At 37.5% G+C, this 27386-nt stretch overlaps 1 pseudogene across 1 annotated transcript; it reads left to right on the top strand.

The window, feature by feature from the left end:
* Positions 1-6971: 6971 nt before the first annotated feature.
* LOC308414870 (dual specificity mitogen-activated protein kinase kinase 4-like) lies at positions 6972-7917 on the top strand (annotated as a pseudogene). Its single transcript has one exon. The product of its transcript is annotated as a dual specificity mitogen-activated protein kinase kinase 4-like (transcript).
* The last annotated feature ends 19469 nt before the right edge of the window (positions 7918-27386 follow it).

The following is a 27386-nucleotide window of genomic DNA, read 5'->3' as shown; positions in this document are numbered from 1 at the left end:
CGTGCACTATTGCTGATGCCAAGAAGTGCTTGCTTACTTGCAGGAGCCTGATGCCTCCTCAGAGGCTCTGCCTGAGCCTTACTGATTGAGATGAGGAAGCTTGTAGCCAAGCATCAGCGTGAGCATGGGGACCACAATGGAGGAGCTTGAGAAAGATTGAAGGAGCTGAAAGGGTTGCAACCCCATGGGAAGAACAATATTAACCAAACCAACCCAACCCCTCAGAGTTGCAAGTGACTAAAACACCAACCAATGAGTACACATGGGAGACCCGTGGCTCCAATGCTTATGTAGCAGAGAATGGCATTGTCTGAGACCAATCAGAGGAGAGGACTTTGGTCCAATGAAGTCTTATTTTCCCAGTGTAGGGGAATGCCAAACTTCTGAGGTGAGTGTGGGTATTTGGGAGTGGGAGACATCTTCATGGAAACAAGTAGAGGGGGATAGAGAATGGTAGAGTGGAAATGGGGATAACATTTGAAATGTAAATAAAGAGAATATACAATAAAAATGATAAAAAGAGGAACAATGGCATTTAAACTCATCACCTATCACATTTTTTAAAATTGTTCTACTTTATATTTATTTATTTATTTTTTAGTTAGAAAGTTATTGTGTGGGGGCATATATGTGAGAGGGATTTTGAGATAGAGAGACAGAGAGACAGAGAGAGAGAGACAGAGAGAGAGAGAGAGAGAGCGCGCATACATTTATGTGTGCCTATGCAATCCAGTGACATTGGTATCCCTGTAGCTAGAGTTATAGAAGGTTATAATCCATATTGTATGGGATCTGGGAATCATATCTAGACCCTATTTCAGAGCAGTATTCATTCATGACCTTTGAATATTTTTATAGTCCAAAAATTACCATCAGTTCATATTTGGAAGAAATAGTTTGTATCTATAATATTTCTACATGGTGTTCTCTTTGTGGGAACTGTTTACCATCTTTGTAAGTACAAATTGATTTTTACCAGTCTTAAGGACCATTCTTCTTTGTCACTCAATTCTCATGTAACACTTTACATATGGTTCTTTAAACTATTTCTATAGATATTCTTCTTTGGTATCTACTGGCATTCCAAGACATGAAAGTCATTGCTTCTGTCTTTTATTTTCCATCTTCCCTTTTATCGAAAATAAATTCTCTTCTCATACAATATGTTCTGATTATAATTTCCCCTCCCTTTACTCCTCCCATTTCCACTCCTCCCATTTCCTCTCCACCTCACCTCCTCCACTCCCTTTCTGTGTCTCATTAGAATACAATGGACTACTAAGAGATAAAAACCTAATTACAAAATAAAATATAATGAATATGAAGCAAAAAATATCTTAGAGAAGGTGGACATTACTGTCCAACAGGAGAAGATGGTGACATCCCATTTAGACTATCTCTCTCTATGCAGATCTCTACTTGTGCTCCAGCCTACTGTAGGAGAAAGCCTCTATGATAAATCTGGTGACTGGATAAGGCATTGATATTTGAGTACAGCAGAATACTTTTAGGAGCCATTCATTAATATTTTTATTTAATAGTATCACTGTTTTGCTTTATACTAGTTCTATGTACTCTGTAGTCTCTGGATCTTGGTTATTTAAGCAGTTTAAAATATGGATCCCTTCTCATGGTATGGGCTGTAAGTGAACTCATACACTAGTTGTCTATTCCTACAAGGTCTCTGCCCCATTTGCCTTCACATATTTTGCAGGAAGGATAGGTTGTAAGTCAAAGTTCTTGTGGCTGTGTTAGTTCCATGTTTCTGTTTTTGTATACTGCAGAGTACTCTTCCACACCAAAGACATTAGAACATAGTTAGTAAAGATTGCATTTAGGCAACAGCTTAACTTTTGCATGTTGAATCAGTTGTGTGGTATTTTCTTTGGCAACAGGAGCCTACTGTCAGGAACCACCATTTGTCCTATAATCAGCCTGGATTGTTTGGGGATTTTCATGGGACATCTTGGCTAACAACTTAACTGAATGTACCCTATTCCTACCACTGGAAATATTGCCTGGCTACAAGAGATGTCTACCTGAGACTCAGTATTCCCCATAACTAAGAGTCTTCATTAGGATCACCCTAATAAATTCCAGGAAGTTTTCACTGTACTAGGTTTCTACACCACCCACCAAATGCCCCCTGAGTCTTTAATTCCACTCTTCACCCCCTCAAATGATCCTTCATTTCTGTTCATATACCAACCCAGTTTGCCTATAAAATCTGTTATATACCTTCCTTCCAGGGATATTCATGCAGTTTCCCTAGACCTCTCCACTTTTGTGAGTCTAAAAATTGTAGATTGATTTTCATTTACTTAACAGCTAATATGCAATTATACATGAATGTATACCATGTTTGTTGAAGGATATGGGTTACTAACTCAGGATGATTTTCTCTACTGCTATGCATTTCTCTGCATATTTCATAATGTCTTTTTTAACAGCAGCATAACTGATTCTTTCTAAAACAACAACAACAAGAAGAACAACAACAAAAAGTAATTAGGAAAGGACTGTGAGCTAATAATTTTGATATGCATATGTAAAGAAAAGTGCTAAGTTCTAATAGTTGAAGAAAAGTTGAAAAACTATTTAAAAGCTTTATCCCACAAAGGTTCTAGCTAATTGTCTTAGTTAGGGTTTTATTGCTGTGAACAGACACCATGACCAAGGCAAGTCTTATAAATAAAAACATTTAATTGAGGCTGGCTTACAGGCTCAGAGGTTCAGTCCAGTATCAAGGCAGAAGCGTGGCAGCATTCAGGCAGGCATGGTGCAGAAGGAGCTGAGAGTTATATATACATCTTCATCCAAAGGAAGCCAGGAACAGACTGAGGATCCTCAGGCAGCTAGGTGGAGTGTCTCCAAGCCCACCCCCAGAGTGACACACTTCCTCCAACAAGGCCAGACCTTCTATTAGTGCTACTCTCTGGGCCAAACATATGCAAACCATCACACTAATAAATTATATATTTCTATGCAAAGCAGGAAATTTCTTTGTTTATTTGCCTTCGGGTTTTCTGTATATAAAGTCATGCTTTGTGTCTTGGGGCAGTAAAGCTTAACTTCCAACATAATACATGCTTTCCTTTCAATAGTACAGTTTTTTTTTTTTTTTTTTTTATTTTCTCACTTTAATTTTTTCTTTCTTTATAAATATTTTTTAATTTTTTTTCTGTATATGAATGTTTTGCCTACATGTATGTCCATGTACCATATGCATTTAGTATTCACAGAGGACAAAAGAGAGCATGAGATGCCCTAGAACTGGAGGTAAAAATATTTTGAGTGCTGGGTATCATTTCTGCTCCAGGTTCTTCTTCTCCCTCTTCCTCTTCTTCTTCTTCTTTTTTTTCTTCTTCTTCTACTATCAAGAAAAATAACATATGGGACAGGAAGAGATAAACTGCTTCTTGGTTGAGATAAAGGCTTTGAAGCTCTGGAGACCCTGAAGTGATGATAGAAGATTCACCTGCTCCTGGGCACTAGGTCCCTGTCACTAGCCACAGCTTCCAATAGATTTGTGACCATCAGTCACTTAAGGGCAATACCCGAAGCCTTTCCACATGTAGATGAGGCATTCCTAACATCTCAGACCAAGACAATAGGAAAAGATACATGACTTGTCACAAAGGCTCAAGACAGAGGTCTCTATGCTAATGAGATCCCTAGAGGCCTGGATGGCATAGCATAAGCTTCTCTTCCCAACCATTCCTCCCTGTAAAAGGTATTTAAATATCAGACCCACCCTGAGAAGTGGAATATGGTTTTATTTATCTACTAACTGCCATGACAATAAATGCCTTAGAACTATGGACTGACTCTTTACATTGAGATCTGCTGTGGGGAACCATGAAGAAGCCCTTTGCCTAAGAGAGCTGCAGTCTAGTCTCTTGGAGAAGGCCTCTCTGCACTCTTAGTCTCAAACCCCACCAAGTCTGCTATAGAATCTCCTCATGGGACCAGCCTGAGCTCCCCTCCCCTATTCCATCCCAGGCTAGACACAGCCCTTGAGCCCCCAAATCTATACTCAGCTCTTCCAAGGCTCTCAGTGGTGACAGGATGTCCAAAAGCCTGAGAACCAGAAGATCCCAGCCTCATCACAAGCTGTCGGACACCTGAACAAGCTCTAGTGGTTCTGTGCCTCAGACTGTGCTTTCCTACCGTGAGAGGTGCCTTTTTCCCTACAGCCCAACAGTTCTCCACCCCCTGTGTGGCGCAGGATAAGGATTGTCAAACTCCTGTTTCCCCATGTGGCTCTGCCCTGTGGTGGAGCCTGGTGCCCTGAAGCAGGCAAATCTACTGGCCTTTCAGGGTCTCGGGTTTCAAAGCTCATAGCTCAACCAAGGAACAGACTACCTTTCAGTGCTCCACATCAGGACCCACAAATCCACAAACATGATTTTACATTGTGGAAATTTATCCACCACAATAGCATTTCTTAACAATATCAATGGTACCCAGTCCACAAGAAAGAGGAAATTCTGTTTGCCTTGTATTTTTCCTTCAGAGTAGAGAGCAGGTAAAAAATTATGTATTTTTTTCTATAAAATCATATACTGAAACTATTATTATGGTATATTGACTCTATATTTAGACACAATATACAACATAAAATCTGTATGAATATCAGTGACCATGTCATTCTACTAAAATAATATTTGCAGCCTATTGTGTAACTCAGAGAAAATAAGAATCAGAAAGAGGCAGATGGACGTTTTAGCTATATAAGCATCTATCCCATTTGCAAAGCACACACACACATATGAATGTGCAGCCTGAATAGAACTTAATAACTACCGTTGGACAATCAACATTATTTCAGAACATAATCCATTCACTTAATCTACCTACACAATAAGCTTATAAAAATAAGCATTTACTACCCATGCTATATACTGCAAAATTGTATTATCACTTTTATTAGCAAAAGATGATACCCTTATAGAGCTATTTCATGATATTTCTTCTGCTTGCTCTTTTACAAATTAAATCTCATATATTCTCTCCTGCCAACATACTTATTTAAAATCAGCTACACCATTTCTCTTTCCAAAATAGTTTTATGGTGCATTGTGAACTGATATAATCTCCCAATCTAATTCAAGCCCTATTTGTCCTCTATTTACGGTCAGAAATCTATTTAATAGAGCCAAGTATCATTTCCTGGCACTTCAAGGGGCTCCATTTCATCTGTCATCCTCTGAATTTATGATATCTTAGTTTCTTTTAAACCTACTTTATTATGTTCTTATCAAAACTTGCTTGATAATTTTTATACATGTACTTGCACCACTAAACACCTTATTTAAGCTTATACATCTTGTTATCCTTATTCCCTTCATATGATAATTTTATAATTTGATAATGTCAAAAAATATAATTTTTCCCAACATGATTTACTGTTAATGATTCCACTGTACTTATTTTGCATGTTTTCATTGTTATTTTTATGTTTGGAGAATTTCTCTTGCAAGTTTATTACTGAATAAGCCTCATTTTCTGCTTGAGGAAAGGAAAAATTGATTCAGGAACATGTTATTAGCTATTTGAGTAAATGAAACTTCTCTGTATTTAGTAGCCATCATGTGGATTGGGAGACAGGTATTAAATATCATCCTCTGGCCTCAAAACTAATGCTAGTATAGAAGCTGAAGGCTCAGAAAGAGGTCTGGTGTTCCCCAAACTCACTCTAAGATGAGCGCTGTCTTTGCCAATCTTTGTCCCAGGTAAGCACATATCATATCGCTGATATGGAGGGTCCTTTTTGAGCTCTGGCCTGTGTATAGGACTTTAAGTTCTACTGGATGTGGCAGACAGGACAGGCAGCCAAAGCCTTATGCAGTTTTTGATATCCTGATACTGACTGGGTAGAGTCCTCCGTTTTTCTGTGCAACCTACCTGGCTTAGAAGTTTACTTGCTTTCTTTATAGTTTTCTCATAGTAGGGGCAATAACACATTGTCCAGCACCAGGTTTATATCTAAAACCATGATTTGATTCTCTCTCTTCTTTGGAGTACTTGAAGTTGGGGCATGATCTCTTTCTTTCCTGCCTTCCTTTTCTAGTGAGACATTTAATTTGATATACTGAACAAAAGTGCTAATACTTTCTTAACTTTTGATGCAGTGTTTTACTATATAAATACTTGTTCAGCTTGTGCCTAGGAGGATAAATAGCTTAATGAGTTTTCTCACCTTAAAATATAATTTTGTATGAGTATTTTTTGTCATGCTATTTGGTTAAAATACCAGAAGTTATTGAAATAAGCAAGTATTGCAAATAATTATATTACTTTTCAGGATAATTCATCTGGAATTGTCATAGGTAATACTGGAATACTCATAGGTAAGGTCTATATAAAGAAAATCAGAATAATAAATGCCTAATGCTTGCGGTTTAAAATGGAAAGAAGTATAGCAAGGTGCCTTAGTGAGTAAAAGCCTAAGCAATGAAGCCTGATTATATGAGTTCTGTCAGTGGTTCTTAATCTGTATGTCACAACCCCCTCAGGGGTAATGTACTAACTATATACCTTGCATATGAGACATTTACATTACAAATTATAACAGAAGCAGAATTATACTTATGAAGTAACAATAAAAATAATATTATGAATGGAGGTCACTACAAACTGAGGAATTATATAATAGGTTCATAACACTTGAAAGGCCAAGATCCAGTTAGGTGTGTTGTTTTCTGAACTCTCTATACCCCCACCATACACATAAAAATAAAAGCAATTTAAATGTTAAAGAGAAAACAAAACAGATTTATTCTAAATGTTATTTTCTTCACTTGAAAAGCAGCCACTGCCGTGCAGCTTGGCTTCTCACTTCCAACAATGGAGGCTCGAACCTGAGAGAGTGGCAGCGGCTCTCGGGGTGCTGGCTACACCTGGGGCCCATTAGGACTCCAGCTTCTTTCTGGTCACCCCATTTTCAACAGCATGCAGGATAGAGACTGAGAACACACAGCACTGAGTCATCAGGAAAAAATGAAGATCTTCCCTGAACAACACTGGGAAATCACTGCAGAGGAGGACTTGAAAGACATTGTCGAAATTAGACAAAAGGCTTGTGGCTCTGGCAACAAAATGGTCTACAAACAAAGTTGGCAGATAATGGCATTTAAAAGAATACCTCAACTGCGACTGCAAAGGAACGAAAACAACTTCTCATGGATTTGGATGTAGTAATGTGGAGTAGTGATTGCCCATACATTGTTCAGTTCTATGGTGCACTCTTCAGAGAGGGCGACTGTTGGATCTGTATGGAGCTCATGTCTACCTCATTCGATAAGTTTTACAAATATGTATATATAGTGTGTTAAATGACATTATCCCTGAAGAGATCTCGGGCAAAATCACCTTAGCAACTGTGAAAGCACTAAACCACTTAAAAGAAAACTTGAAAATTATTCACAAAGACATCAAAGCTTCCAAGATTCTTCTGGAAAGAAGTGGAAATATAAAGCTCTGTGATTTCTGCATCAGTCGACAACTTGTGGACTCTATTGACAAGACCAGAGATGCTGGGTGTAGGCCATATATGGCACCTGCAAGAATAGACACAAGGGCATCAAGAGAAAGGCATGATGTCTGCAGTTTGGAAGTCACATTGTATGAGTTGGCTACAGGCTGATTTCCTTATCCAAAGTAGAACAGTGTATCTGATCAGCTAACATAAGTGGTGAAAGGAGACCCTCCCCAACTGAGTAATTCTGAAGAAAGGGAATTCTCCCTCCATTTCATTGACTTTGTCAACTTGTGCCTTACAAAGGATGAATCCAAAAGCCCAAAAGAATAAAGAGCTTCTAAAACATCCATTTATTGTGATGTATGTAGAATGTAATGTAGAGGTTGCAGGTTGTTTGTAAAATCCTGGATCAGATGCCCATGGATGTCAACTGATACTGCTGCTACATCAAAGGAGAAAAAAAAAAGGGCTGAGGGGAAGCAAAACTTAGAGTTTTCATCCTGTACCCAAATGTTTTATTGCTCGCCCAGACACTATATGCAATAAGACTGGTGTTTGTTCCTATCATGCCTGTGTACTTCTGTCACCTAGAATGTGCATCCCTGTAATACCTGACTGATCACAGTGTTAGCGATGGTCAGAGAGACTTCATCCTGCTCTTTTGTGATGAACATATTCATGACGTGTGGAAGTCAGTACAATCAAGTTGTTGACTGATTAGATCACAACTTACATTCATTTCTAGACTCAAAACCTGGATATGCAGCTACTGGAATGGTGTTTTGTGAACTTCCAAAGACTGGAAGTGTTGTAAGACCCAGAGGAGTCTTAGCTCAGGAGCATGGCCCACAGAACACAATTAGACTATAGACCACTGTAATAACAAGAGGTTTAATCTTAATTCCATAAGTAGCAGGGAGAATCAACCCCAAATTCAAAAAGCACACATCTTTTATTCTTTACAGCTGGCAGATTTCAGCAACAGGGTAGTTGGCTTACTCTCATTGGTGGATCTTAGGACAATGGACATTGTCTAGCCCTGCTCAAGCACATTGGCTATCCCTGCTCAAGAGGCTGTTCTTGGCTGTTAGTCATTTTCTCATCTAGTCCTGTGTTTGGCCTTGGGAAAGGGCCAGCTTGTAAAAGTTCCCAAATGGGGCAGGGGGTGGGGGGTGGCAGGAACTGGGTGGTCCGGCAGGGTCAAGCTGACTCCTGTTGGTTTTTCTTGGTATTCATCACCTGGAGGTTTTTTTTTTTTTTTTTTTTTTTTTCCTAAAGCAGTCATTTTTGTTTTGTCTTAACTCAGCTTAGTCAGCATAGCCTGACCTGTACATTAAAACTTTGTCTTTATATTTCCAGAAACTTGTTTATACATTCTCAAAAACTTTGAGAGGTTTAGGCTGATGACGACACATATTTGGACTTTTCTATGAGACCTTGTGACTTTCAGCCAATAAATTCTGTCCTTGTTTACTTTCTCAAAAAATGGGTGTTTTGGAAAAGTCTCAGAGCCCCTAAAAACTTTGCTTTCTACATCAGAAGGACACAGTCATGTCTCAACATAGAGACATGGGCTTGAGTGAAAAGAGCTTGCACAGCCAGTGAGACACAGGAAAGTTTTCCTTTTTTACCAAGAGCAATAAATTTACTGGTCTTATATTCTGTTGCTTTACAGTCACAGTCTATGCTTGGCGATTGATGTGCTTAGCCAAATACCCTGTTCATAATATCATGTTAAGTTAGAATTAATCTGCCTTTGCCAAAAAACATGTTGCTTTCAGAGAGGTGAACATTACAATACTGAGACAGGACAGAATGTGTTCTTTGTCCTTTTCCAGCCCTCCTCTTTGCTGAGGTGGCACAGGAGTCTGCCACCTGTCATAGAAAGGTGCTGCCAACTTGATGCTACCTGGCATCAACTGCCAGGACTGAAAGAAGGAAACAGTACTGAGGGCAAAGTTTACAGATGTTTTTGATTCTGGTATTTTGTCCAAAATAGCTTGTAGCATCTATAGATTCCCTCTTGGCCACAAACCTGGAACTTGAGCTATCATAACTCAGTAACCGGGAAAATTAGCTAGTAGCAATGTGCCTTGATGAAGATTTCCTGCAGGCAGCAAAACACCAAATCACAATTCTTTGCCTTTTGCCATCATGGGCCAGGTCCTCGGTTTCTAAGTCTTACCTTTCCCCACAATTTGTTATCACCATGTGGGTTTTGCTCAATCCAATATTCCACCTTGTTTTTCACACTGGGAACCTAACATTATCAGAGATGATACTGATCACAATCTGTAACCTTGGATCTCTTCTGTGTTCTGGTATTCAGAAAGCTGAGAAGGCTGGGCCCAGTTGATGTTGTAGCTGAGAAAGAGGCAGTCTGTTGGAGAGGGACATTTGAGCAGAATAAAGATCAGAAATGGCAGCCTTTCAGAGAGGCATGGCTGTCACCTGCTGGGACCGATACCAGTTTATTATCTCTCTTGGATGTGGAATTCTACCCACCTCTGCCCCCAAAACGACAAAATAAAAACAAAGCCACTTCATCTCATGTGCTGCTTGTCTTCAGCCCATTAGCCAGGCACTAAGCATCAAGCTCTGGACAGCATTTAGGTAGCACTGGTAGTTGGTCTGTCATGAAGGTGATGCCTGCCATGCAGTATTTATTCTGTTGGATACTACTGTGTCTGTCTCCCAGATTAACAAGGAGAATGGTGCTGTTTGAAGTTATATCCCTTCTCACAAGAGAATTTAAAAAATGATTTATCTCTTGGTACACTTGCCCCATACCTACCCTTGGCCCCCTAACCCTTAGATTCTGTGTGTTCCACTAGGAGACATCCTTATGGATGTCTTCCTTAAGCTGCAACAAGTCATTGTCCTCCAAAGCTCCCAGGACTCAAAAAGAAATTTTTTTCTTTGCTGTCAGCTTCCTGTCCAGCTCAGTATAGCCTCACTCCACTATTCTGCAAATGGAGATCAAAGCAATTCTGACTGTCCAGGAGCTATTTCTGCTGTGTGGGTGACCACATGAAAAGGCAATTTTAGTGTATTAATTATAGATTATTATAAACTATAAACTTAAGGGCAAAAAAAATTATTACAATGTATCTTTATTAAGAAAAAGGGGTGTGTGTAATATTTACAAACTTGGAAAATAATAGTCCACATGTTTATGAAGTAGTTTACCCTTTGCCTGCAGGTCAGTTGTAATAAATATAGGTTGTGATAAAAAAAAATAAGAGAGTCATGGTATATAATTGTGACATTCATGAAACATAGGCAGAAATTTAGCAAGTTTGAAATTAACCAAAACTACATAGAAAGAACCTACCTCAAAATAAATAGATGTTCATCAGTCAGTAATATTCCTTAACATGGTCCAAGATGTAAAAATACCATTTGTTACGCTTAGAGTTTAGGTTACTGAAAAATGGTGACAGAGTTACATATGCTTAAAACTTTCAGGGAAATGCAAATCAAAACAACCCTGAGATTCCACCTCACACCAGTCAGATTGGCCAAGACCAAAAACTCAGATGACAGCAGATGCTGGCAAGGATGTGGAGAAAGAGGAACCCTTCTCCACTGTTGGTGGGATTATAAACTGGTACAACCACTCTGGAAATCAGTCTGGCTGTTCCTCAAAAAATTGGACATAGTACTACCTGAAGATCCAGTTATTCCGCTCCAACATACAACAAAGATATATGCACCACAATGTTCATAGCAGCTCTATTTATAATAGCCAGAAGATGGAAAGAACCCAGATGTCCTTCAGTAGATGAATGGATCCAAAAACTGTGGTACATTTACACAGTGGAATACTACTCAGCTATCAGAAACAATGACTTAATGAAATTCTTAAGAAAATGAATGCATCTAGAGAATATCATCCTGAGTTAGATAATCCAGTCACAAAAGAACAGACATAATATGCAGTCACTGATAATTGGATACTAACCCCAGAAAGCTCTGAACTCCCCAGAAACAACTCACAGACTGTGTGAAGTTCAAGAAATAAAAAAGAAAAAAAGGAAAAGAAAAAAAAACATTATGTTTACTCCTTACACACCAAGAAAACTTTGACTAATTCCAGGTTACATCCTGTTTTACATGTACTTTATGCTCATTGTAACTAGTAAGGTCTTAATGCACACTATCAAACTTTAAAAAAAAAAAGCCAAGCAATGACCAAAATGTATTCGTATACTTTTATGCAAAAAATGCTTACAATTTGTACATTTATCTTTGTTTTTTAAAATAAAGTTCTTCAATAAAAAAAAAAAACTTTCCCCATGTATGTTTTCTCTCAAATGTTTATTATCCTATAATTTTGAGTTCTACTAAAAACCTTATTTTTCTAAAATCACCAGTTTATACCTTTCTAAATTCACAGGGCAATTCTGAATCCTGAAAATCCTCCCCCAGTGACATGCTCATCCAGCAAGTCTCCATCATTTAGGAATTCGTGGCCTCAAAGCAGTGTCAACAGTCAAAGACAAGTACTCATATTCATGAACTTTTGGGGGAATGTTTCACATTTAAACCATCATAGTAATTTACCATTCTTAGAGTTAATGAATGTGTCAGCATTTTTATCATTCATTTTTAATTATCATTATAATTTATATAATCTTTATTAAAAAATAACCAAAATGAGAGTTGTAATTTTATTGTATTTTCTTTCCATGTATCTATACTTGTTTTATAATTGTTCATAATAATCACTGAAACACTGAACCACATGTAAGAGTTTATTTACTTTAGGAACTTTCCTACAAATTACTGTTGATATTACCTTTATGTTTTTGCAGCAACATTTATTTTATTTAGTTATAACAAAACTTTGTGCTTTCATTAAGATAAAAATGACAAGTACAAATCTATTAATGTTTATAAAAATAAAGTACTAGCAATTCAAGTACTCATATAAATCGATGTTAAGCATGTTCATATTAGTATTATTTTCACATTAATATATTATTTAGTTTTAGAAAATTATATTAAACCCTTAATTGGAATTTAAAATATATTTTAGAAAACACTACATTGTCTCATTTTTAAAAACAAAGACACTGTTATGTGAGATTCTGTTTACAAGTTTTCCAGTTTTATAAAAAGACTCAGTAACAAAATTAAGATATTTAATTGCCATTTAGCATTTCTTTTGCTATCCAAACTCTATATCCTAGCCAAATGGGCACAACTAAGTTTCAATTATCTAATAAGTGACCATGTTACACCTTTAGTTTTACATGTATAAATAAAACAATTAAAACTATGAAATTTTAAGCTGAAATAACAGCATTCAGATATATATATATCTGTCTCTCTCCCTCCCTCCCTCCCTCTCCCCCTCCTCCTCCTCCTCACTCCCCTCTTTTTCTCTTTGTATGTGTGTGTGTCTGTGTTCTGGATATGTCTGAAGTGAATTATTGTCATTTACTCTACCACCAATATTATTGTCTCTTCTGTGTGTTTAATTTGTAATCCTTTCTTAAGGTCTGATTGTCTATCTCTATAACTTCTACCTGTGTACTGTTCCAAAACAACAATATATGATATCAATTCCATCACATGAGGGAGGTTTTACAAAAACCAATGCATACATGGGTAGAGTACATTTCCTCACTTGTACCATGTGTATGATTAAATATGAATCACTATTTTTCCATTTTCTATAAAAGCTATTTCAGAGTCTCCAACAAAACTATCTTCCTGGAAAAAAAATTATTCTATTGAGTGTCACTGTATATATGAATTACATTTCAGGGTAAGCCCCAAGCACAGGAGAAGTTGGAGAAGACAAAAGAAGCTCGATAATTTTTGTGGACTTTTTTACTTATGTGAACTTTTTGGAATTTTTTTTGTCTTTGGTCATTTTTGTTTTTATTTTTGTGGTATTTATTCTTGAGACAGACAGAGAGAGAGAGAGAGAGAAAGAGAGAGAGAGAGAGAGAGAGAGAGAGAGAGAGAGAGAGAGAGAGAGAGAGAGAGAGAGAGAGAGAAAGAGAGAGAGAGGGAGGGAATGTATTTGGGTGATTAGGGAGGATAATATGAAAGAAGTTGGGCAAGGGCAAGGAGTATTATCAAAATATACTTCGTGAAAACAACTTATGTTTCCTGAATCAATAAGATATAACCTTAGGCCTATAAATGGTGATCAACTAAAGAGTACTTGCCTGGAATGTAGAAAGACCTGTGTTTCAGTCCCAATAATTTTTAAATCAAGCATGGTAGTGGATATCAGTAATCTCAGCACTTAGGAAGTGGAGATGCAAGGGTCAGAATTCCAAAGTTATACTCAACTTCAAAGTGAGACCAGCCTGGGCTATATGAGACCCTGTCTCAAAAGAAAACAAACAAACAAACAAACAAACGAATCTTGACATTTCATTAACTGCCAGTCAACTAGAAGTAATTGCAGTAACTATTTTAATGTTTATCTCCCACATTCATTCCTATAATAATTGTTAAATATGAACTCACAAAGTCTAGATTATGATTTACTATGAAAATTTCTACAATGGTTCAATTAAATTGTAACACACATTGACCATCATATCACTGCTCTTTGACTTTTTGCTGGATGTCCTTTCTGACAAAAATTTATTGATATATTCCAATTGCTTGTTTAGAAAGTATCCTTTGCATTTTTGTCCAAATGGTTAGTGGTATTTTGCCAAGTCTACATATAGTTCAGGCTTTTACTCTGCTATCTTCTGTAAAGCCACACTATTTCATATACTCTGTAATCTAAAAATTTCATATCAAATACTGAGATAAATAAGGTCAAATGCTAATGATCATAAATAAGGCCAACTTGAAGCTATATAGTAATGCCTAGTCTTAAAAAATGAATTTTTATTATATATCTCTTCCTGATAATAAGCATATTGCAACTTTCTAGAGGAAAATAGCTTCCTTTTTTAAAAAAGTCAAAGTATCTCCAATTTTGAGTATAATCATTTGTTAGGTATCTCTTAGTGTCTAATCAATAAATAAACAATCCTTCATTGTAGATAACTACACACACGATGTTACTCAGTGAAAAAGTATTTGCTAACAATTTATGTGCCTTTCATTATGTCAAGTGTTATGATACGGTGGTGAAAAGGTTGACCAGGTAGTTTTATATGAAATCTACATTCTAGTAGTAATGACAAATAATCAACAAATAAACAAGATAAGTGACACAGTAACAATTTATTGTTAATTTGGAGACAAAATTAAATGTCATGCTCAGGTATCAAGTACTTTTGGAGATATTCTTATGAAAACTGGCAATTAAAGGCCTCTCTGAAAAAAGAGCAAATACTCATAAGAGAAAAAAAAAAAGAGAGAGAATGCATGCATGCCTTATTAATGGTTTCTATTTTTGTGAAGAGTCACCATAAATACAGCAACTCTTTTTTTATTTTTTATTTATTTTTAACAACTTTATTTTACAAAACAAAGATAAATGTACAGATTTAAGCCATTTCTGCATAAAATTATACAATACATTTTTGTCAGTACTTTTTTTCAGATTTTAAAATAATTTTTACATAAAACTGTATGAATATATATTTTTAGTCAGTACTTGATTTTTCTTAAAGGTTTGATAGTATGCATTGAAAACTTAATAGTTACAATGAGCATAAAGTACATGTAAAACAAAATGTAACATGGAAATAGTCAAAGTTTTCTTGTTGTATAGAGATTTTTTTGTTTTGTTTTGTTTTGTTTTCTATATTTCTTGGTCTTCATACATTCTGTGAGTTTTTTCTGGGGCAGTGCGATCCTCTGGGGTTAGCATCCCACTATCAGTGACTGCATATTATGTCTGTTCTTTTGTGACTGGGTTATCTCACTCCGAATGATATTCTCTAGATGCAGCCATTTTCTTAAGAATTTGGTTAAGTCATTGTTTCTGGTGGCTGAGTAGTATTCCATTGTGTAAATGTACCACAATTTTTGTATCCATTCATCTTCTGAAGGACATCTGGGTTCTTTCCAGCTTCTGGCTATTATAAATAGAGCTGCTATGAACATTGTGGTGCATATATCTTTGTTGTGTACTAAGGTGTCTCTGGGGTATATGCCCAGAAGTGGAATAGCTGGGTCTTCAGGTAGTATTATGTCCAACTTTCTGAGGAATCGCCAGACTGATTTCCAGAGTGGTTGTATCAGTTTACAACCCCACCAACAGTAGAGAAGGGACCCTCTTTCTCTGACACCTCGCCAGCATCTGTTGTCATCTGAGTTTTGGATCTTGGCCAATCTGACTGGTGTGAGGTGGAATCTCAGGGTTATTTTGATTTGCATTTCCCTGATGGCTAAGGATGTCGAGCACTTCCTCAGATATTTCTCAGCCATTCGTATTCCTCAACTGAGAACGTTTTGTTTAGCTCTGTACCCCATTTTTAAATAGGGTTGTTTGATTCTCTGGTGTCTAGCTTTTTGAGTTCTTTGTATACCTTAGATATTAGGCCTCTATCTGATATGGAGTTGGTAAATATCTTTTCCCTTTCTGTTGGCTGCCATTTTGTTTTCTTGACAATGTCCTTTGCCTTACAGAAACTTTGCAATCTCATTAAGTCCCATTTATTAATCTTTGACCTTAGAGCTTGAGCCATTGGTGTTTTGTTCAGAAAATTTTCTCCTGTGCTTATATGTTCTAAAGTTTTTACTACTTTCTCATCTAATAGTTTCAGTGTATCTGGTTAAATGTGGAGATTTTTGATCCACTTACACTTGAGCTTTGTACAAGGAGATAAGAAAGCGTCTATTTTCATTCTTTTGCATGTTGAGTGCCAGTTGGACCAGCACCATTTGTTGAATAGGCAGTCCTTTTTCCATTGAATGTTTACGGCTCCTTTGTCAAAACTCAGGTGACCATATACATGAGGGCTCATTTCTGGATCTTCTATTCTATTCCATTGATCCACATGCCTATTTCTGTACCAGTACCATGCAGTTTTCAGCACAATTGCCTTGTAATATAACTTGAGGTCAGGGATAGTGATTCCCGCAGATGTTTTCTTGTTGTTGAGTATGGATTTCGCTATTCTATGTCTTTTGTTGTTCCATATGAAATTGCACATTGATCTTTCCAATTCCATGAAGAACTGTGTTGGAATTTTGATGCGGATTGCATTGAATCTGTAAATTTCTTTTGGTAGGATGGGCTTTTGCTAGGATGGACAAAATCAACTCAAACAAATCAGTAGCCTTCCTATAATCAAAGGACCAACATGTGGAGAAAGAAGTTAGGGAAAAGGTACCCTTCACAATCGTCACAAAAACTATGAAATACCTTGGTGTGACTCTAACTAAGCAAGTGAAGGACCTGTACGACAAGAACTTCAAACCTCTAATGAAGGAAATTTAGGAGGATCTCAGAAAATGGAAAGATCTCCCATGCTCATGGATTGGAAAGGTCAACATTTTAAAAATGGCCATCCTACAGCAACTCTTATAAAGGGCAACATTTAATGGGGACTTGCTCATAGTTCACAGATTTCACCAATTTGCTTCTTAGCAGAAAACCTGACAGCAGGCAGTCATACAAGTTGCTGGAAATATTCTGAGAGTTATATATCACAGGGAATAGGCTATAGGAAAATAGAAAGTCACCAGGCCTGGCTTAGAAATTTGAAAATTCGAAGCTCACTCCAGTGATCATACTTCTACATTAAGGCAACACATATTCCAACAAGTATACACCTCCTCCAATGCACCATATCTTCTAATGCCACTCCTTAAGCATTCAAGTATGTGAACCTATTCACATCAATCTTGTTCAAACCACCAAAATACATATAAATATTTAAGAGGGAAAGAGTTATCATTACAGAAAGATCATATAAACAAAATCTTTATAGAGGTAAACATTCTGCACATGGTCTGACAATAAATACAAAAGAAGATGCAAAAAATAGAAAACAGATCAATCACTCATGATTGTGAAGAGTCTTGAGGTGGTCTTTGAATCTCTGTTTATTATAGGTGAATATAGAGATAAACACACATTGACATTTTCAGTGGATAAACTGATCAGCTACTAAGAAAGATACTTCATTATCAGAAAAGTTTTCTCTTGTAGGAAGTCTGAATTAATATGGAGACCCTTAACTGGACAATAATACAGGAGTGAGATACTTCAGAATACTCAGTCCTAAATCAAATCTCTTCTGTCAGAGCTCAGGGAACTCTACAGAAGATGAGATGAAAAGGCTATAAGACCTAGTATGGATGGAAGGCACCAATGAAAGAAGGCCTTCTAGACACAGTAGGAGAGATGCACATATTTACTCACAGAGACAGTAATAGTATACACAGGGCCTGCATACATTCAAACTAGATGGGGGTCTCAGTACTGAAATAGGGTAGGAGACACAAGCTCCCATTGCCATACAAAAAGCTATTTCCAACTAACAGTTACTCACATAGGATAAATTAAGTTTTTCCAAAAGAGAAACCACTGGGTCTGCAGATCACACTTTACGTTATACAGAGTGCCTAGCAACAGATAGTGGTTGACACAAAACTGAATCAAAGGTATAACTAGATAATTTTTGTCTTGTTTTGTCTTTGTCTAATTGCTTTGTTTGGGTTTCTATTTTATTTTTACTATCTCTTGGTTGTATATATTGTGTCTGATTTTTTATATGCTTGTACATTATGATTCTCGTTTTTTATGGTTGTGTGTACATCTATGTCTCTGTCTTTATATGCATGTGTTTCTCATGCTTAATATCTTATTTTGTTTTTTACTTAATACACTTTGTTTATATGTTTGTCTATCTTACATGCTTGTTTGTTTTCTTAAAGAGAGAAGGAGAAGGAAGGTGTACACTTGGAAGGACGGGGAAGTGAGGAGGTTGTGGGAAGAATAAGAGAAGGGAAACTGATCAGAATATATAGTATGAACATAGTGGTTTTTATATTACTCATTCATATTTATTGCATTGTTACAATAGCCAAAATATTGGTTAAGTCTACATGCCAACATGTGCATGTATAAAGGATGTGTGTGTGCATGTTGTGTGTGTTGTGTGTGTGTGTGTGCGCGTGTGCGTGTGCGTGCATGTATCCAACAGAATTTTACTGAGAAATGAAAAAAAATGAATTGCATCATCTTCAGAAAAATGAATACAACTAAACTTCATCGTGTTAAATAAAACAATTTAAACCCAGAAAGACAAATATCGTCGTTTTTCTCATTTGTGGATCCTCAGTTTACATAGACATGAAAATTATATATACATATATAAATACACACAAACACATATACATATGTATGTGTGTACATAAAACATACCTACATATATGCAGGGAGCCATGCCTGAGAACCATGCTTAAGAAAATGACTGTACAGCAGCCACCTTAGAACTGGTCAATGCTGTACCTACACCCCCACCCGTGAGAGCCTGACCTTTCTGAGGAATACCACTATGAGGTTCTGCTGAGATTAGCTGCTAGGTGACAAGATAAGATATCCGGAACCACATACCTGACTGTTAACCTGTAACTTGCAGCACCACCCTCTTCCTGTCACGTAGATGCTGTAAAAATTCCACCGCACCCTGCTTCCCCCTTTCTGCCCAGCCCATATAAGCTGTAAGCACCAAGCCCTCAATGAAGCCTTGACACCATTCAGACTGACACTTGTCGTTCTTTGTGCTTGGCTTCCTTTCTCTCTCGCCCCCATGACTTTCAGGATGAAGGCCTCTTCGGCACCCTGAATAACCGGACCTGCTGGACGGGTCAAGTGGCACCTGAACAGGAACCTGAAGAACTGCTGGAGTACCGGACCCAAGGAAAGAAAGTATCCACTCCTGGTCACATCACTTCTGCCCCGCTGGAGAAGGAAGGTGAAGTTGAGCGCTCTGTTTTTTTTTCAGTCCCATAAGTCATGGGCAAAAGTCTGGCTAAAGAGGCCGCTTTTATAAAGGAAATAAGGCGGACATTTAGGGAAAGAGGAATAAGAGTTAAGAAAAAAAAGATTTATTTAAGTTTTTTCAGTTCGTGTCAGAAGTTTGTCCATGGGTCGTAAGCCATGGACCAGATGTGCACCCCACAACATGGAATAAGGTGGGATGAGAATTAAATAGTTTGCAAAAACAGGACCCTGAGTCTGTCCCTCGCCCTGGCCCTCAGTGGTGATCCCCATGCCTGATGAATTCCCCACTTCTAAAAAGAAAAGGTGACAAAGATCCCTCTGTTGAGAGTGCTTTTGAGGAGGCAGCCTACACTGAGGCTGCCGGGGCGAGCGGTGGAGCAGGCCTGTAGTCCCAGCTACTCGGGAGGCTGAGACAGGAGGATCACTTGAGTCCAGGAGTTCTGGGCTGTAGTACGCTATGCCGATCGGGTGTCCGCACTAAGTTCGGCATCAATATGGTGACCTCCCGGGAGCGGGGGACCACCAGGTTGCCTAAAGAGGGGCAGCCACCACTAGTGCTCAGCCGCCTGCCTGAGATCAGCTGCCTGCATGCACTCAGAGACTCACACAGAGCTAGTCCTGCCAGTCTGCCCTCTCTGGCCTTCATTTATCACCTTGACAAAAAAAAAAAAAAAAAAAAAAAAAAAAAAAAAAAAAAAAAGAAAGAAAGAAAGAAAGAAAGAAAGAAAAACGGCGGTAGACTGTTTCAGAGTTCTTCAAGTGAGAACTTGAAGGTCAGGAGACGTCCTGTCTTTCTAGTTCACACTGGAGAAATGTTCTGGGCCCCTTAGAAAGAATATCAGGGTCCCTTCGACACATGTAGTTCTCTTCTCTTGTGTGTTTGTCTCTTGGCGCGCCAAGCTGTCTGTCCGTCCACGTGTGTCAATTTATGTCCATGTTCTCTTTGTTTAAATGTTACTCGTGTTTCATGTCCAAAAGAAAACGTTAGGTGTTTGTCTCTTAATTCAGCTTTAACTGGTCTCTAAGAGGATAAAATTAAAGGTAATAAAACAGGCATCTAGGGCATTACAGCTAAAGTTAATAGTTTAGCTCAGTTGAAGACCTGCTGGAAGCTGATTTTTAATCTGCTCCTAGATAAGAGTGCCCGCAGCTTATTCACTTGGAGCTGTTCCATTGCTTCTCCTAGAAAAATCTGTGTTTGTGGAGCTCAACAGGTGACAAAGTTCCCATCTCTTAAAACTACAGCTACAAAAAAGCAAAAAATTTATCTAGTTTAAATATATAAGATGTCTGGTTACTTCATGTCTGCTTTTGACTGGCTTTAAAAGGTATAAATATGCTCTGCATGTCCTGGTGGTAAATTATTTGCTTATAAGTAATTGGGTATGATTCAAAAATTGCAATATTAGTAACAAAAAAAAATTTGTTTAAAACTAGTAACTTGGTTAAAGTTACTCTAAACAACAACATGTGGCATGGACCAACCCAGGGAAACAGGTATCTGGGATACCTCTGAATTGGGTTATATTATATGTGATAAAATAGGATTTAAGACAGTATTGCTGCACTGTAGTGTGTTTGTGTGTGGGAAACTAGCAGCCAAACTTCAGAGCATGAAGCTGATGTGTTCTGATGCACAGTATGTGTTGATTTTGGATAGACTAGATTGTTTAGGGGTTAAGTTTTGCTTTCTAAACTTTTTCAAGAGTTCGTTGATAGGCTAATTAAAATGTCTGAGAAAGTGTTTGGAGCTGCTATTGTTAGAATGCTTTTGGTAAAAAATGGGATGCAGGCTCTTCCTACCGGAAGAAGATTTGGCCTTTCAGATGCTTATATTGGGTGCAAACTATAAAAGCTGAAAGATCTGAGTTAGCCTTATGAGAGTCCTTTTATATAGACTAGGTAACTATGTTACACACAAATGTTTAACTGTGGTTACCTTACTCATCAAGGAAAAGCAAAATCACGACCAAATTAGAGCTCGCTGCAGTTACCTCTAGAAAAGGAAAAACAGATCTAAGATATTATTAATTGGTAAGCCTGCACACCATTCAGAAAATAAAATATTTTAATATGTAATGTTCCTATATGAGTTAATCAGCTTCAGAAAAAATTTTGGCCACTCAATAGCTAGTGCAGAAGCAATTGCAAGTTGGCCACATTAAGTAAGAATCAAACAGGTAAGAATTGCTTCAGTTTTGTGAAGGGTTGAGGCTGTGGAATTTACAGCCTGGTTTACTGCTTCAGTTATCCTTCCAAAGAGTTATCATGGATTTTCAAAGATCATTTCCATACATTCCTTTGCATCTGGCTTGTCTTCTTGTGGTTTTGAACCGCCCCTTGAGACAATGGGTGTCTTTGGAAACTTTTGCCTCAGAGAATGGCTGATGGTCTTTTATTATTTTACTGCTGCCTCAATGGCAGGAGGCTGAAACTTAAAACCCTCAATGTTTACTTGCCAAATAATTGGGTTATCAGTCTTCCTAGCCAGATTGTGGCACAGAAAGTTCATAAAGATAATTTACTTTTCAAAAATCATGAGATGTTGGCTGACTAAAACCCTCTCCTTAAGCTCACCACAGCAGATACCAAACCTTAGCCTGCTGTTCTCCAGAAATGCAAATTCTAGTCTCTCTGCAGTTAACTGAGAGGTGAAAAGTTTTGCAGAGAATATAGAGAAAGCAGTTAGTTAACAGCAGATATTATAAAGACTATAATCAATTATTGGCTGTCTGTATTTTTTGCCTCATCTACAGCAGTCCTTTGGGCAAAAGAAACCATTAATGTAAATTCATCTTTTTTCCTCTTCAAGGAAAGTTTTAACCCCCTGTTATGAAAACTTTGCTGTGTTAAAACAAAATTGCATAATAAAATAGTAAAAGTATATATATATATACATATATGTGTGTATTATATATGTATACATTTTAAAGATAATGTCTTAACCTAATGGAATATTTATTCCTTATTCCAAACAATTAAATTGGTTATTGCTAAATACTAATATATGGCCTATTGCATGTACAAACTTTGTCAAGCAAAATTGACAATTGATTATCATTATCCAAAAGACTAGTTGTTAATCCTTTTCCCTAATGAATGCTTTTTTATTTTCCTATAAATTTACACATGCAGCCCATTTATTTATTTATAGATGGTTCATCTATGAGAAAATAATATATACAATTGGATCACATGTTCATTCTTCTGAGTATCCCCCGCTACAGCAGAGATTATTAGATTATGTGCTATAGCCATTGTTTTTAAATGTTAAAAAATTAGTTAAACTTTAAATTTATATACTGATAGCCAATATATACATAGCTTATAGTTTGCAATTGCTTAAAATTGTTTCATTTTTAGATACTGCTAATTCTTGAGCTTTACAATTGCTTATACAAATACAACTTAATTTAAAAGAACATACTTAAGAGATACTAGGTTGCCTGGATCCCTTAACAAAGGCAATGCCACCACAAATTTGTATACCAGGTAGATTATAATCTCATTTTTTACCATCAAAATAGTAATGGCCTGAGACAACAATTTTAATATTTCTACAAAATGTACACGGCAAATTATAAAGATTTGTCCTAATTATCCTCAGTCTCTTATGTTAACTCTCAAGGACTTAATTCTAACCAACTATGGCAAACATTTATTTAAATATTAACACCTCTTCAAGCTTTCTAATTACAATTTTTTAACAAAAAATACAACTAAAGACATAATTTTTCATGGCCTATGTTATTTTCATATGGTTGGTGCTCCAAATCAGACTATAACAGATAATGGAACTGGTATTACAGTCAAGCATTTGAGATGCTTTGTTGACAAGTTAATATTACCCATATTATTAAAATTCCTTATAATTCATTATACAAATACTGTAAAACTTTACAAAATTGAAAGGGGAGAGTTACATCTCCATATATTTGAATCATACACCTTTTTATTTTAAATAATTTTTAAATTTATATGTCAAAAATGTCTATGGCATCCTACAACTGGGCAAACTTATGCCCAGGTAAAATGAAAGGATCTACATACTGGCATATGGTATGGCCCTGGTCAAGGGGACCAATTAATATGGGGAAAAGGGTGTGTTTGTGCTTCTTCCCACAGGATGCTGTAAGAGCATGCTATGCTAGCTGCCAGAGTGGTTGGTGAGACATGCTGATGATGACAAACAGACAAACAATCATGCTGCTCTGTGAGCTTCCTGAGTGCCCTGACAATGGTGACCAAGAAGCTGCATTAGACATCTGTTCCTGACCCACTTTGCTTGCCTTTAACCCGGATTGGACAAGCAGCTTTTAGACCTTGTGGGGCAGAGAACATGGAGACTGTGAAAACTGACTTAAAAAAAATTTAGTCAATTAGAAAAGAAGTTATAATGACTTCTCTCTTAACTTTAATGAGACCAGTTATTCTGACTCAAGCATGGACTGGTTTAGATATTAACCCAATATTAGAAATAATAGTCTTCATTGGGAAGACAGATTCTGGAAATTTTTTAAAGACATTTAAAAATTCATAATTGCCTTGTAAAGCTATATTTACATTGGATAAAATTGAGACTAGATCCAGACTTTAAATGTTAGGACATGTATTTAAGCTCCTAATATTTTATTATTTGGTCATGTTAAAAATTATGTTTCTTTATTGATACTTATTGTAAGTTGTACTGTACACTTTCCAATTGTATTAATGTTGAATTGTGACATGTCTGTAATGGTGGTTTATCAACCAGCTTTTGTTCTATTGCCAGTGAGTATTATAAGACTGTGATATTCTAAAAGAAGGTTTGCAGGTACTAAAAGTTAGTCAGGCTTTATACAGAAGCAAGAGAGTATTGGACTTGATTATTGTAGGCATAGTAACCTTAATTGTATTAATAGCTATTATTATCTGCTTCTGCTATTGTCTTGACAGGAGTTTAGACAGCTACTTTTGTTAAAAGGTTACTAAGGTCCTAAATACTCAAGAAGATTTAGATAGGCATTTAGAACAATTGATTGATATTCTTTATGCTATTCAAGTTATTAGAGAAGTGCTTCAAAGTCTGAGAGTAAGAAGCCATTTCCAGAGTCATACTAAGTACCAATGGAGTTGTGTTGCTTCTAAGCTTTACATGGATAGTCATTAATTGGGAGAAGATTGAGAGATACTTATAGGGTGTTTGGCATGGTTCTAATACCTCTCTAGATGTTTTAGCCTTACACTCTGAGATTATTGACCTCAAGAATGCTGCCCCACTTAGCTCTGATGCTGCAGATATTGCTGATAAATTTAAAACAAAACAGAGAGCAACAAGAGTCCTGGTATCAAAATTGGTTTTCTACCTCCCCCTGGCTTTCCACGCTGCTCCCTAGCCTGCTGGGCCCTTTGGTGGGCATGTTGCTGCTTTTATCATTTGGGCCTTGGGCTTTTAATAACTAACCAACTTTGTTAAATCACAAGTAGATGCTGCCCTGAGTAGACCAATCACAGTCCACTATCATCAACTTGCTACAGAAGAGGACACCACTCCTGCTAGACAAAGCACAAGACCCGCTGGTCTTAATTTCTCCACCTTGGCTGCTGAGACCAGATTACTGTGGTTCCACAGGCTATATCTCGGCAGATCCTTGTAGACATAAAGGCGGCTCTCAGGGAACTATACTGGCTTGACCTAGTCCCTCGGCCAGGATGAGCCCCTGCTCACCCCCAAGTCACCCTTTGGCCCTAGCTGCAGTCATCCCCATGCTGGGCACCTTCCCCGCTGCTCCAGCTGACCCAAGCCACGGGGTTTGGAGGGTGACCGGACTAGCCACCGACGGGTAACAGCTGTGAATATGGGATGACCCCAAGCCAGGGGTGACGGCCCCCCAAGTCGGGATGGCCACTGTGGCAAGCTTGGTCTCCCCTGCAGAGAGCGTTCGCTCACTAAAATAAAAGATAGGGGGAGATGTAGGGAGCCATGCCTGAGAACCATGCTTAAGAAAATGACTGACTGTACAGCAAGCCACCTTAGAACTGGTCAATGCTGTATCTACACCCCCACCCGTGAGAGCCTGACCTTTCTGAGGAATACCACTATGAGGTTCTGCTGAGATTAGCTGCTAGGTGACAAGATAAGATATCCGGAACCACATACCTGACTGTTAACCTGTAACTTGCAGCACCACCCTCTTCCTGTCACGTAGATGCTGTAAAAATTCCACCGCACCCTGCTTCCCCCTTTCTGCCCAGCCCATATAAGCTGTAAGCACCAAGCCCTCAATGAAGCCTTGACACCATTCAGACTGACTCTTGTCGTTCTTTGTGCTTGGCTTCCTTTCTCTCTCGCCCCCATGACTTTCAGGACGAAGGTCTCTTTGGGACCCTGAATAACCGGACCTGCTGGATGGGTCACACACACACACACACACACACACACACACACACACACACACACATATATATATAACATGATTATAGAAGACAGATTAGGGTAGTATTTGAAAAACAGCTAAAATAAAGGTATACATAAATGAGTAGTATTAAAATACATGACATATTTGAAAAAATTTAACTTGATTTTTATAAAACATTATTAAAATGCTACTCAATTACAAATGGAAATGGCAATACTATAAATTTAAAATATAAGAAGACAGGTACCAGTGAGATGTTCCTACTGCTAGATGCTTAGGGACATTGAGAAGGCAATGTTGATAGTTTAAGGCAAGACTACACAAAAAGGAGGTACATCAAATATATGATAAATGTTTCTACCAAAATTAATAAGTAAATAGAAAATTTTAATTTTATTAAAATAGAAATATTAAGAACTAAATATGTATTGGTAAAATTTGAATAACAATTTTACTCAAATGGATAAAAAAGTCCTGTATCAGCTACACATGAATAGAATGCTATATAAAGATAATTAAGAAACAAAACCTGGGGAGGAAGGCTGAGCTCCAAGAACAGCCTCACAATCTCTTTTCCACCTGAAACAAAGGTAAGCCTGACACACACCCACGGTATATCCAGTTGGCAAGAACAGGAGTTCTTGAGGCACTAGAAAGATGACTGTCTAGGAAAGGGTCCTTTCCGGCCCAGAGAAAGGACCGGATCTCTTCCATCAGTATTCAGGACCTTTACGCAGAAGCCTTAGCTTCCAGAACAGTCTCAGACACCTGAGCCCATGAAGACAGAACAAAGTCACTGCCATCAGAACTTACTGCCTGAATGAGAAGAGCTTAATGAACACCTAGTAGCAATCTCCCTCATGACTTCACAGGCCCTAAGATCCACATAAGAGACAAGCTCTAGTCAGAGAAAAGTTCACCTATAACAGACAACAAGACGGCAAGAGGAAAGCTCAAGAACCCAATAAATGAAAACCAGGATAGCCTGGCAACATCAGAACCCAGATCTCCTACAACAGCAAGTAGATTTCCCAACACATCAAATAAAAAGATTTAAGCTTAAAACCATAAAGATATTCAAGAAGCACGTGAATAAAATCCTTAAACAATTACAAGGAGAAATCACTCAAAAAACTACAGGAAAACACACCCAAACAGGTGAAGAAATTGAAAATGGAAATAGAAAAATAAAGAAGTCACAAAAAGAGAAAACCCTTGAGATAGAAAATGTAAGAAAGAAATCAGGAGTCATAGATGCAAGAATCACCAACAGACTGCACAAGATAAAAGCGAGGATCTCAGGGGCAGAAGACAACATAGGAAACATAGACAAACAATCAGAGAAGATGCAAAAAACAAAAAGCTCCTGACCCAAAATGTCCAGGAGATCCAGGACACAATGAGTAGACTGAACCTAAGGATCATGGGTATAAAACAAGGCGAAGAATATCAACTAAAAGGCACAGTAAATATCTTCAACAAAATCATAGATTAAAACTTCCTTACCTTTAGAACAAGATGACCATGAACATACAAAAAAGCATAAAGAAAAAAGAATAAATAACATATAAAAGCAGACCAATCAGAATTACATCAAACTTTTCAACAGAGACTA

Source organism: Micromys minutus (assembly GCF_963924665.1).
Source record: "Micromys minutus genome assembly, chromosome: X".
NCBI lineage: Eukaryota > Metazoa > Chordata > Mammalia > Rodentia > Muridae > Micromys > Micromys minutus.
The sequence above is the reverse complement of the archived record's forward strand: the minus strand, read 5'-3'. Positions and strand labels throughout refer to the sequence as shown.